Source organism: Schistocerca piceifrons, chromosome X (assembly GCF_021461385.2).
Source record: "Schistocerca piceifrons isolate TAMUIC-IGC-003096 chromosome X, iqSchPice1.1, whole genome shotgun sequence".
In the NCBI taxonomy this organism is placed as follows: domain Eukaryota; kingdom Metazoa; phylum Arthropoda; class Insecta; order Orthoptera; family Acrididae; genus Schistocerca; species Schistocerca piceifrons.
In genome coordinates this window covers 728,126,946-728,139,522 of record NC_060149.1, presented here as the reverse complement: position 1 = coordinate 728,139,522, position 12,577 = coordinate 728,126,946, and the positions used below count along the sequence as shown (strand labels likewise).

At 42.7% G+C, this 12,577-nt stretch overlaps 1 protein-coding gene across 1 annotated transcript in view; it reads left to right on the top strand.

Annotated features, from left to right (window-relative positions):
• The window catches only part of LOC124722678 (nose resistant to fluoxetine protein 6-like), a 292,300-nt gene that overhangs the window by 86,398 nt on the left and 193,325 nt on the right, over window positions 1-12,577 (top strand). The gene's annotated exons all lie outside the window — the stretch shown is intronic.

The window sequence follows — 12,577 nt, the reverse complement described above, 5'->3', positions numbered from 1 at the left end:
ACACGTCCAGATCGTCCGCTCTCAAAATTCTGCCATCTCTCTCCCCACATCCACCACTGCTGGCGGCTCACCTCCAACTGCGCAACGCTACGCGCTGTTCACATCCAACTGCCCAACACTACAATAGCGAATATTCCAATAATGCCAACCAGCCACAGACTGCACACAGCACAGTCAGTGATTTTCATACAGAGCGGTACGTGGCGTTACCAACATAAAAACCTAAACAGCCTACTTACAAGTCCAGTAACAAGAGGTTCCAAAAAGATGCATTCGACCTCACTAGACTGTATCTTCCACACGAATGAAGATACAAGCTTTGGGTGATTTTTAACTAACAAACAGAACTACAATATTTTTATTTGCGAAATAACCACCCGATTTCACACGAGTACAGGGTGATTATAATTAAAATTAAACTTTCAAACCGCTGTAGAAATAACACCACTGGTCAGAATGACGACAAATTGCAAAGAAGTATTATCGGACAAGGGAGAAAACGAATGGCAGAAGAAAAATAAATAGTTACAAAATGTAGCAACAGATGGTGCTGTAAGTATCGTAATTTAATAGTGGTCGACTACAAATGACAAATGAATCATACAACAATACCTTAGGTGTACGTTTGACGTTAAACAAACTGTACTACTCAGTGTGCATGGGTGTTCAGGCGTGATACTGTCAGTTACGTAAACCCAACCACCACGACACAGGTCATATCACATCGGATGGGTCGGCCGAGGTGGCCGAGCGGTTCTAGGCGCTACAGTCTGGAACCGCGCGACCGCTACGGTCGCAGGTTCGAATCCTGCCTCGGGCATGGATGTATGTGACGTCCTTCGGTTAGTTAGGTTTAAGTAATTCTAAGTTCTAGGGGACTGATGACCTCAGCAGTTAAGTCCCATAGTGCTCAGAGCCATTTGAACCCTTCAGTGTCCGGAACATCTGCAGAGCGACGTGTGCACAGTTATCATTCTTGTAATACAGCTTTACAAGCAGAGTGCGATCCTTCGTTGAGACAGTCATGGCGAACGTCGCAGCCGCGAAAGGAGGAAAAACCGTTTACCCGGCGTGTTTATACAAACTTCAGTGGTCCGTGCGCATAACAGGTGTTTTCATTTACGTATTTTGACACATACAGCGTCATCTATTGATCAATTTTCACACTATTTTTTTTTGTTCTGCCATATGTTTTCCCCCTTCTCCGATAAGAATCCGTTGCAATTTGACGTCATTCTGACCAGTGTTGTTATTTCTATGGCGTTTTGAAAGTTTAACATTAATTATAATCCCCCTGTATATCATTTACATGCATGTACATGCAACCTTGCTGAGGGTGAAAGACGAAAGTGAAAAGGCCGGTCTTATGCTGAATGTGAAGAAAACTAAAATTATGGCAACTACACCTACTAATTCGTGGGATATAGCAGGAGAAACCATGGAGGTAGTGACCACATTCAGTTATCTCGGTTCCCAGATCTCTGCTGATGGCGACTGCAGCCATGAAATCCGGAGACGCTTGTTGCTCGGTAGACAGGCGATGTCAAACCTTGACAAGGTTATAAGGTCCAGAGATATAACACTAGCAACAAAGATCCGTATTGTCAGGGCTATGATCTTTCCAGTTGTGATGTATGGATGTGAGACCTGGGCCATTAGAAAGGCTGAACGGCGAAGAATTGACTCCTTCGAATTGTGGTGTTGGAGGAAACTTCTTAGAGTTCCATGGACTGCAAAGAGAACCAACAAATCAATATTGGATCAAATAAAACCAGATTTCTCCCTGGAAGGTCTAATGTTAAAACAAAAGCTGACCTCCTTTGGACACACAATGCGAAGGCATGCCTCGCTGGAATAAAACATTAATGCTGGGGAAGATTGAAGGAACTAGAAGAAGAGGACGTCAGAGGATGTGATGGATCGATGGCATCACAGAAGCAATGTGTTCCAACCTGGAAGGTCTACGGGAGAAAGTGCAAGACAGGAAAAAGTGGCGTGATTTGGTTCATTGGGTCACGAAGAGTCGGAACCGACTAAACGAATAGAGAGAGAGAGAGAGAGAGTCATGCAACCTTGTAGTAGTTTTTACAATTACGATCAAGTTTTACCTTGCACAAATGTTCAATATGCCCTGCATCAGACACGTGACGAATACTCAAACGATAGTCAGACTCGTCTCATGCTTCTTCAAGCATGTCTGGAGTTCTGGTTGTAGTTGTCTGCAGTACTCGTAATATTGCACCTCAATGCGGTTGCTATGCGGCACCGCCTTTCACCCAAAGTAGTTGAAAGAGGAGGCACACCAACCCACACAAAAACAGTCACATACCCTGAGATTAGGTGACATTGAAGGCCATGTTGCAGTGCGAGATTCCCACACTTCTTACGCTGTGGGGGGGTGCAGACGAAAATCACGCGGCACAGTTGTATTGCTGTCAAAGGCGTCAAGCGAGCGAGCTAGCTAGTTGCACCAAGGAGGACCCCTATCACCAATCATATGAATCTCAATTCCTTTCTTTTTCATAACGCATATGATAAACACCAGTTTTGGTAACTACTGGGTAGATACCAGAAAAATCTACTGTACCTTTCACATCTGATGTGACAGTGAAAGGAAAACGGCTTGTGGAGGTTCATAAGCAGGTGGCAAATATTGAAAATTCCACCGACCACTTCTGTTGGCCAAATCATTGAGATAAATACACAGAAACTAAAAAGTGACATTTCCCTGGAGGCTCATGACACCATCTGTGTGTATCCAGTCCGACATGCATAACTAGATGAAGGTATATTCTAGATTTCCTCTATGCATTTCGTGTTTCAACTATCAGCATATATGTCGACCCTGCATGTTTCATAAAGTCAGCTTCCCACTCACTTTCCGCTGTCGTCTATGGCTTTTTCTTAAATCTTGAAATCCATCAAAGGCCTCCTTTCGTTTGTCTGTCATCCATTAGCCGGGAAACACATCTGTTCACGTCCACTACAGTTCCATTACAGTTCTAACTTCGTCTTCGACTCCAGTTTTTTCCCTCATCCACACAGTCACTTTTCACAACATGCATTTGTCCATTCCTCGCCGAACAACTCTCGGTTTTTGTTTTTCGTATTAAAAGTCCGTGCCTCACACACAAACTCAAAACTGATAACATAAACTGATTGTAGCCTTTCCTTTTCAGTCAAATTACAAATTTTGCATAGAAAACAAAAACTGATCGATAGTTTCTGTGATTTAAACGTTTATTTGTAGGATTTCCATTTCAAAGTGTCCATTGTGCATTACTTTAGTCCTATTACGGTATATACGAGGGGGGAGGGGGGGGGGGGGGGGGCAAAATAACCCTGGTCCAGTAAATGTTCCATGTACCTTAAGACAGGCTACCAAACGTATAGCATCCCGACCCAGGGGAGAAGATGAAAGTTTGGTTGTCTATCTCATGGTGAGTGAAACATTTCCCGGGACACTTTTATGTTGCCGCTCCGTATTTCCAGGCTGGATGCGTTCCAAAAATACATATTCTATCTGTGTTTTCCCCTGGCTTAAGACGTGAAACCCTCTTTAAACCTGGCAGAAAATCCAAAGAGATTCTGGTCGTATGTGAAGTATGTTAGCGGCAAGAAACAATCAATGCCTTCTCTGCGCGATAATAATGGAGACACTATCGAAGACAGTGCTGCCAAAGCAGAGTTACTAAACACAGCCTTCCGAAATGCCTTCACAAAAGAAGACGAAGTAAATATTCCAGAATTCGAATCGAGAACACCTGCCAACATGAGTAACGAAGAAGTAAATATCCTCGAAGTAGCGAAGCAACTCAAATCAGATCCGTACCTAAAGACTGGAAAGTTGCACAGGTCACACCAATATTCGAGAAAGGTAGTAGGAGCAATCCACTAAATTACAGGCCCATTTCGTTAAAGTCGATATGCAGCAGGATTTTAGAACATATATTGTGTTCTAACATTATGAATTACCTCGAAGAAAACGGTCTATTAACACACAATCAACATGGGTTTAGAAAACATCGTTCCTGTTAAACACAACTAGCTCTTTATTCATATGAAGTGCTGAGTGCTATTGACAAGGAATTTCAGATCGATTCCGTATTCGTGGCTTTCCGGAAGTCTTTTGACACTGTACCACACAAGCGGCTCGTAGTGAAATTGCGTGCTTATGGAATATCGTCTCAGTTATGTGACTGGATTTGCGATTTCCTGTCAGAGAGGGTACAGTTCGTAGTAATTGACGGAAAATCATCGAGTAAGACAGAAGTGATTTCTGGCGTTCCCCAAGGTAGTGTTATAGGCCCTTTGTTGTTCCTTATCTACATAAACGATTTGGGAGACCATCTGAGCAGCCGTCTTCGGTTGTTTGCAGATGACGCTGTCGTTTATCGACTAATAAAATCATCAGAAGATCGAAACAAACTGCAAAACGATTTAGAAAAAAATATCTGAATGGTGTGAAAAGTGGCAGTTTGGCCCTAAATAATGAAAAGTGTGAGGTAATCCACATGAGTGCTAAAAGGAACTCGTTAAACTTCGGTTACACGATAAATCAGTCTAATCTAAAAGCCGTAAATTCAACTAAATACCTAGGTATTACAATTACGAACAACTTAAATTGGAAAGAACACATAGAAAAAGTTTTGGGGAAGGCAAACCAAAGGTTGAGTTTTATTGGCAGGACACTTAGAAAATGTAACAGACCTACTAAGGAGACTGCCTACACTACGCTTGTCCGTCCTCTTTTAGAATACTGCTGCGCGGTGTGGGATCCTTACCAGATAGGACTGACGGATTACATCGAAAAAGTTCAAAGAAAGGCAGCACGCTTTGTATTATCGCGAAATATGGGAGAGAGTGTCACAGAAATGATACAGGATTTGGGGTGGACATCATTAAAAGAAAGGCGTTTTTCGTTGCGACGGAACCTTCTCACGAAATTCCAATCACCAACTTTCTCCTTCGATTGCGAAAATATTTTGCTGACACCGACCTACATAGGGAGGAACGATCACCACGATAAAATAAGGGAAATCAGGGCTCTTACGGAAAGATATAGGTGATCACTCTTTCCACGCGCTATACGAGATTGGAATAATAGAGAATTGTGAAGGTGGTTCGATGAACCCCCTGCAGGCACTTAAATGTGATTTGCAGAGTATCCATGTAGATGTAGATGTAGATGATAATAGATTTGTTAACAATGGAATCTCCTTGTTTGGCTTATCTTATAATTCTCATTTTTAGAATAAATACAAGTCAATTGTGATGAAGTGCTGATCGTTATTATAGCGTTCGTATATCGCCCACCGCCGAGAACTACATCTAATATTCGTATCTGCTACTCACTGCAGCGTCAACTCAAATTTCGTTGAGGACCAGCAAAAACGAAGCAAATTTGGCAGGGAAATTGGACCCGCGTGCCAGCCACCTAGTTGGCAAGTGAGGCGTTTGTTGTGCGCAGATTAATGCAGGCTTGACGGCGTGGAAAATCGCCGCCACAGATCCGCAACGCTGGTTGACAGCTGCAGCGAGAGAGCAGGCGTGTCTGATGCACAAAGCAGGCTCGTTCTCGCTCGGTCATTACCACCGGGGCGGCTCAAGGCTAAGGCCAAACGTTTGTTTACATTCCTTAGCGCAGTACACGCGTGGGACAAGTTATACTTGGGCCTCGCTGGGGCTCCAACCAGATTTCGGAAACTGTGGAAAGGAAGTAATGGCATGTTCGAGCCCTAATAGATCCGTGAGGTACGCACACTCAGGCTAATTGGTACAACACTGTCTGAAAACGACAGGCGGTCGTCTTCTAGTCCAGGTCCAGCACATAGGGGAAAGTTGGGTTAAGTGGCCACCTTAAGTAAGATGTTGTTTTTCTCTGACCTCATTTCATAAATACGTATATGAAATACGTCTGTGTAAACTGTATTCGTTCTGTAACTATGAAATATTGCATTGTTATTGAAATCCTGCCTTTGCAGCAGAAAGTGAACTTAAGTGAAAGTTTGCAAAATGGCCACTTTGTCCAGTAGGTAAAGCAAAGTGGCCAGAGACAGAGAAAAGCGGCGGCCCTGCCTGCCGCGCGGTCTTGGGCGCCTTGCCACGGTTCGCGCGGCTTCCCCCGTGGGAAGTTCGAGTCCTCCCTCAGGCATGGGTGTCTGTGTTGTCCTTAGTGTAAGTTAGTTTAAGCTAGATTAAGTAGTGTGTAAGCGTAGGGATCGATGACCTCAGAAGTTTGATCCCATAGCAACTTACCACCACCGCCAGAGAAAAGCAAAAATAAGACACATATGTACATTTTGGGACAATGAATAGGAAGAGATTGTGAAATAAAGAATATACGCATTTATAGAATGAAATATATTCATATCTGAGAAACAATATTTGAATATACCAATAATTTACAAAATTGTCCAACATGTTAATAGATTCAGTTTCCTAGTCAGACAGTAATACTTGTCATATGTTCAAAGTCAAATTAGGTTCAAAAGTATTAATACAGCATTCACATATAAACATGTCGTTATCCTCGTCACTCCCACCACTGCTTGTAATTAGAACATTTAATTCAGCTTTCATTGTCCATAGAGTTAGAGAAAATTTCGTTGCAATAAAAACATTCAGCACCCTTGTCTTCTTCATAGTATTTTCCAAACCGCTGCTTCTTACTGGATATTTTCCTTGTTGCGTCTTTGCTTTCTTATCACTCATTTCAGTAGTTTTGGGCCTTTTAGTCATTTCTTCAATCCCTGCTGCCTTCCTTCTTCTTTTGTTGATCTTCTAATCGTTCTTCAACTTATATTCTAACAATTCAGTTTTGTATTGGCTCGGCGTTATTATCGTTGCCTTGCCGTTTCATTGGATTTTATTTGTTTGTTCTTGACCTAATTTAATTTTGGCATTTCTTGGATTTCCTGCAAAACATGTCAGCTGCGTTCTCATCTGATTTACGCAAGTGAAGAATGGGCCTACATTATTGTCATTGTCATTCACTTCTTCGTTACGCACCACTCCATTTTCATCTTTTCTTTTCTTTTCTGTTCTTTCCTTACAGCATCTAATGCCTGTTGCATACCTTGGTAATACCATTATTGTTGTAGCGATTTTATTAAATAATTTGACGGCATCTGAACATGCAGCTGCAATAAGAGAATTTTTTCACCAAGTAGTTGATACACTAAAGCCTTAGTACACTTATTTTATGAAGTACAGTTGTCTTACGTATTATCAGTTCAGGTATCCGGAAACAGAGTAAATACATTACAATATACTTGGTCACTTTGTCCGTCAGGCGACTGGTCACTAATCGGGTTGGACGCCATTAAGCTAAATGTTGCTCGAGTACGAATTTACATAACATAGGCAGTTGTTTTGCTAGCATTGTAGCAGTTATATGAATAATTTATATATATATATATATATATATATATATATATATATATATATATATATGTATATATATATATATATATATATATATATATATATATATACATATATGCAAATGAATTTATCAGTTGCTTATAGAAACAACAAAATATTTAACTGCGCGTGAGCGCGCGCAGCTGTCGCCACGAAACTTGCTGGCAATACCAAAGAAGCCCCTTCGAATAGTCTTAAGAATATGCTTGCAGTAATTACGAAGAGAATAAAAGGAAGTGTCCACATTATCCGCCCTGACCGGTATAGCCGTCCTTACCCTACTAATTTTTTATGTTATCGTAAGTTTGTAAGTAGCATCACAAGGCGACTGCGACCGGACAGACGTCTGTTCACCAATACCATGATCTATAGTAATGAAAAATGGTTCAAATGGCTCTAAGCACTATGGGACTTAACATCTGAGGTCATCAGTCCCCTAGACTTAGAACTACTTAAACCTAACTAAACTAAGGACATCACACACATCCACGCCCGAGGCAAGATTCGAACCTGCGGCCGTACCAGCAGCGCGGTTCCGAACTGGAGCGCCTAGAACCTCTCGGCCACAGCGGCCGGCTACAGTAATGATTCACCTGTTTTGTTAAAAGCAACAATACAAGAGGAAGGTTAGAGTATAAAGTTCCTGCAACACCCAAGTCTAACTACTGACTCAGGTCGAAATGGCGTGGTGACGAATCTGTCACAAGTTTCCAGAAGGAAATATTGCAGCACTGGTCGAGAATTATGTAAACAATCAGTGCGAAATTTAAGTAAAACTAAACTGAAAGAGATTCGACGGGTGTAAAAGCACGTTGGCGATTCTCTGACTCACGCAGTTTGAAAAAACATTGATTTTTCTGTAGTTCTTATACTTTTCACCCTAAAAGGCGCGTTAAACGACTTTGTCTAGCCGTAGCACATACCTTGTTTCTTATCTCAAATTTTCATCCTCTTCTGTGAGCAATTTACTTAGTCCGTAGATACTGGTTTGCGTCTGTGGTGCGCCAGTGTCCACGGTTCGAGTGCAGTTCAGCACAAAATATGTGTTTAAGTTATCCAAATGCTTTCGCCAAGGCTCTCACCGGCGCTATGGCCTCTAGTTGTGGTTCAGTCATTATATTGGAAAAGACAATAGCAGAGGAGGGTTAGAGGTTAGCGTCTCGTTGACAGAAAGGTCTCCTGCCGATTCACTTCGAAAATTACGGAGACAAGAATGGGCCATAGCCTTGTCGAAGGAAATATTGCAATGCCGATTAAAAGCTACGTCAATAACCGGGGAGAAATGTAAGTAAAAATATTAGGTAGTGATTAGACGGGCATCCAAACGCACTGCAGAGACGCTATCTCATTCAGTTTTAAGAAACGTTGTTTTTTCTGCTTTTCTTCTACGTTTGACCCACCGTTTCTTATCCCAGTGAATATCCTCATCTCTGATGAATTCACGCCTTCGTAGCTAAGGTATGCCACCGCCGAGGGCTAAAATATAAATCCTATCCACAGTGTCCAGACAACAGTGTTGATGCTTATACGTCCGTTGGACGAGGGGGGTGATCTCGGCAATTCCTTTGGTGCTGGACGAGCGGCTATAGGCTGTCACCGGTTCCCGTCGTCTCCTTGCTATAAACATCACAAACACAACACTATATTCCACAAGAAGTCATCACAATCACCTAAACTTAACAGATATGCTTAAGACACACCAGTAACACGCCGCAAAAGAAATGCATCTTTGCAAAAGAAGAAACGCCGCTAAGTTTATTGCTAAACAAACCTTGCAGTTTTTCTCATCCAAGGATGGTATAGCTCTCATCTTTTCTGTCTTGGGGAAATTCCTGGTAACTAACTCTCTTCTCTCACATTGTAGTAGCGTATTTGATCTGCAGTAATTCCCTTCCATAACCTCAATTCGTGACATAACGTATCAAACCCATAATATTATACGTCTTCTGTCTACGCAAAATTTTATATTTACTTAGTAAGTGTTTGTGTTTAGCATGCGGGAGTTAGAATGCCTCATAGCATAAACAGAGCAGGGGAGGAATATTTCATATAAAATGTGATGCACCGCCGGCCGGAGTGGCCGTGCGGTTCTGGGCACTACAGTCTGGAACCGCGAGACCGCTACGGTCGCAGGTTCGAATCCTGCCTAGGGCATGGATGTGTGTGATGTCCTTAGGTTAGTTAGGTTTAAGTAGTTCTAAGTTCTAGGGGACTGATGACCTTAGAAGATTAGTCCCATAGTGCTCAGAGCCATTTGAACCATTTTTGTGATGCACCTGTGTGTCTCATGCGCTAAACGTCTATCAGTCTGGGCTGTCAAAGAGAATCCTAAGTAACCTGATTTTAAATGTAACATTTTCTCAGCCGATATTGACACGGTGATTAAAAAGGGGTAAAAGTCGTTCATCAAACATGCATTATCTCTAAGTGCTGAAATGATAGTGACTAGTTCCAAAGGCGACTTCAAAGTTAACCTAGATCTGGGACGAGAGACATATTGCAACGAGTGCCAAACTCAGGCTCGTCACTGCAATAATCCTCATAATAGCTTTGTATTCCCCTAAAACTTTTACTGTAAAAAAATTTGTACAGGAAAAATACAGAAACTGTGTGTGTGTGTACCGATGCGTCCTACTGATACCTTTTATAGAACTTCAAATCACAGCCTCTCTTGCTCGATGGTCAGGTATCCGTGAGCTAGAATGTGCGGTGGTAAGACACTGGCCTCGTGTTCAGGAGGACAGGTGCAAACTCCTGTTCAGCCACCCAGATTTGGATTTGGGTTACCTATGGCAAATGTTGAAACAGGGGCGACCGATTTCCTTTCCCAACTTTCCCCAATACGGGTTTGTGCTCCGCGTCCAATGTCATCAATTTCCCCGTCGTCGACGAGACGTTAAAAGCTAATCTATCTTACTTTCTTCGAGAATGGGTTCCAGGAACACGTCGTAGGATTCTCTTTAAAGTGGGACACATCTCCCGAAGAACGGGAACAATGGGATAAGGTGACACATGGGAAGTGGACGGACGACTGTTGGAAAGATGGGATAGTATGCAGCAGATGATCAGGAAATTCCTTTGGGTAGCGGAGCAACTCGTATAAGATTGGAGGCTACGAGGCTAGACATAACTTATCACCTTGCCGTACCGAAAGCGCAATGGGAGAGGCTGAGTGATAAGCAGCAGAGGGGAAAGGGGGGGGGGGGATGTAGGATTTTCAGAAATGTGTAATACAAAATTTACATCTCAGCTCAAAACCAACGATCTTGTCACAGCTTGAAGGGTGAGACTGGTACTGGCTCTGGAAGTAGTTAGGAAGGTTGCAGTATAACATCCTGTTATTGGTAGTTTCAGTCTGCGGCGCACTTGGAATCGACATGATGACGTTGAACATCAAACATTACCTTTGAATGGTTCAAATGGCTTTGAGCACTATGGGACTTAACATCTATGGTCATCAGTCCCCTAGAACTTAGAACTACTTAAACCTAACTAACCTAAGGACATCACACAACACCCAGTCATCACGAGGCAGAGAAAATTCCTGACCCCCGCCGGGAATCGAACCCGGGAACGCGGGCGTGGGAAGCGAGAACGCTACCGCACGACCACGAGCTGCGGACTACCTTTGAATTTGAGAGGAAATTGGTAGACGTATTATTGAAGGACTCATCCTGGCATTTCCTAGAAACGATTTAGGAAAACTGCGAAAAACTGAAGTCTGGATGCTTTGGCGGGAATTTGAACCGCCGCCTACCTAATCCGGGGCCTGTGTGCTAGTCGCTGCGCCACCTCTCTGGGTTTGAGCAATGCGAAGTGGCGCGAAATAGAAAGCGCGCGGTCCCTTTCAGACACAATCAACGATTGAGGGCAGGAAGGCCTGTGGTTTGGCTGACACAGGTAAGATGTCATTAGCACAGCTGCTGCTCCATGCTGTACATTTTAATTCCGCCCACGGAAAACAATGCCTAGTTACACTTGAAATTGCCTCTAACCGCAGCTACTTTGCATACCAGAGTAGTGTAAATGGCAAAGGACATCTCACACCACCGTTATTTGCCTTCTCTATTTCTCACTTTAAAGATAGTACGTGTAGAACAGGATTGTCTGCACGCTTCCTTATGTATTCTGATTACTGTAACTTTATCAGTGTACTCTCTCGTTGATATTTATGTTGAATCCTTCGACGAAACGTGCTCTTGAAAATGCCTAACATGGGAGCGGAGGGTTCTGTCAGCGCACGAATCTTAATTTTACAGACTACAGACCGGCAGCAGAACTGTCAACTTACAAAGTTCCGAGAGCCAGTATTAAGTAAGGGGCCTAGGAATATACAGGGAATTCCGGAAACATTTATCGATTTAACAAGTCTGTATCGTCTTCAATACACGAAAGAAGATATAAATTTGGAGTGAATTTAAAGTTACCCATAAAACTGAAAAGTTTTTATTTTCAAAATAACCACCCGATTTCAAGTAGGTGTGCCTCTTACATGCACGCATAAAAACTTCGAAGTAAATTTTAGAATTACGTTTAGGATAAAAGTGAAAGGCATAACGAATGTCCAATGTGCTCTTCTCCGGACTCACAACAAACATCCAGAGGGTGTATAAACTCGTCCCATATTTTAGCGAGTGTGTTTGGAATTATTGCTTTTGCATGCGGCGTCATAGCTTAACCAAACTTCTTGGAAGGGGAGGCAGATACACCGAGTCTCTGCCAAACACAACAACCACACACACCACGAGATAAGGCTACAATCTTTGAGGTGGATCCATGGTTCAAGCAGCTCATTCCTAACAAACGCCCATACTTGCACGTCCCAGTGCTCTGTCCTGTTGAAAAGTGTATTTTTCGGCTTTGTCTCGCAACTGTGGAAAAATTCAGATGGACGAGCAAGAAAGCGAACGATCTGTGCCAGGGGAACCGCTACCGGGAATCACATGAATGCAGCTTACAAATGGCGTCAACTTTTCGTTTCAACTAGTGACCTGACCCAAGTCAGTACTAAGTATCTATGGACAGACGACTCATCTAGCGTTGCGATAATAAATTACATACACAACCCTTCCTCGTGTATCAGTCTAGTTAAAACCGTATGAAAATTCCTATAGCAGTTCCTTTGATTAGCCTTCAGGTACAAATGGTTCAA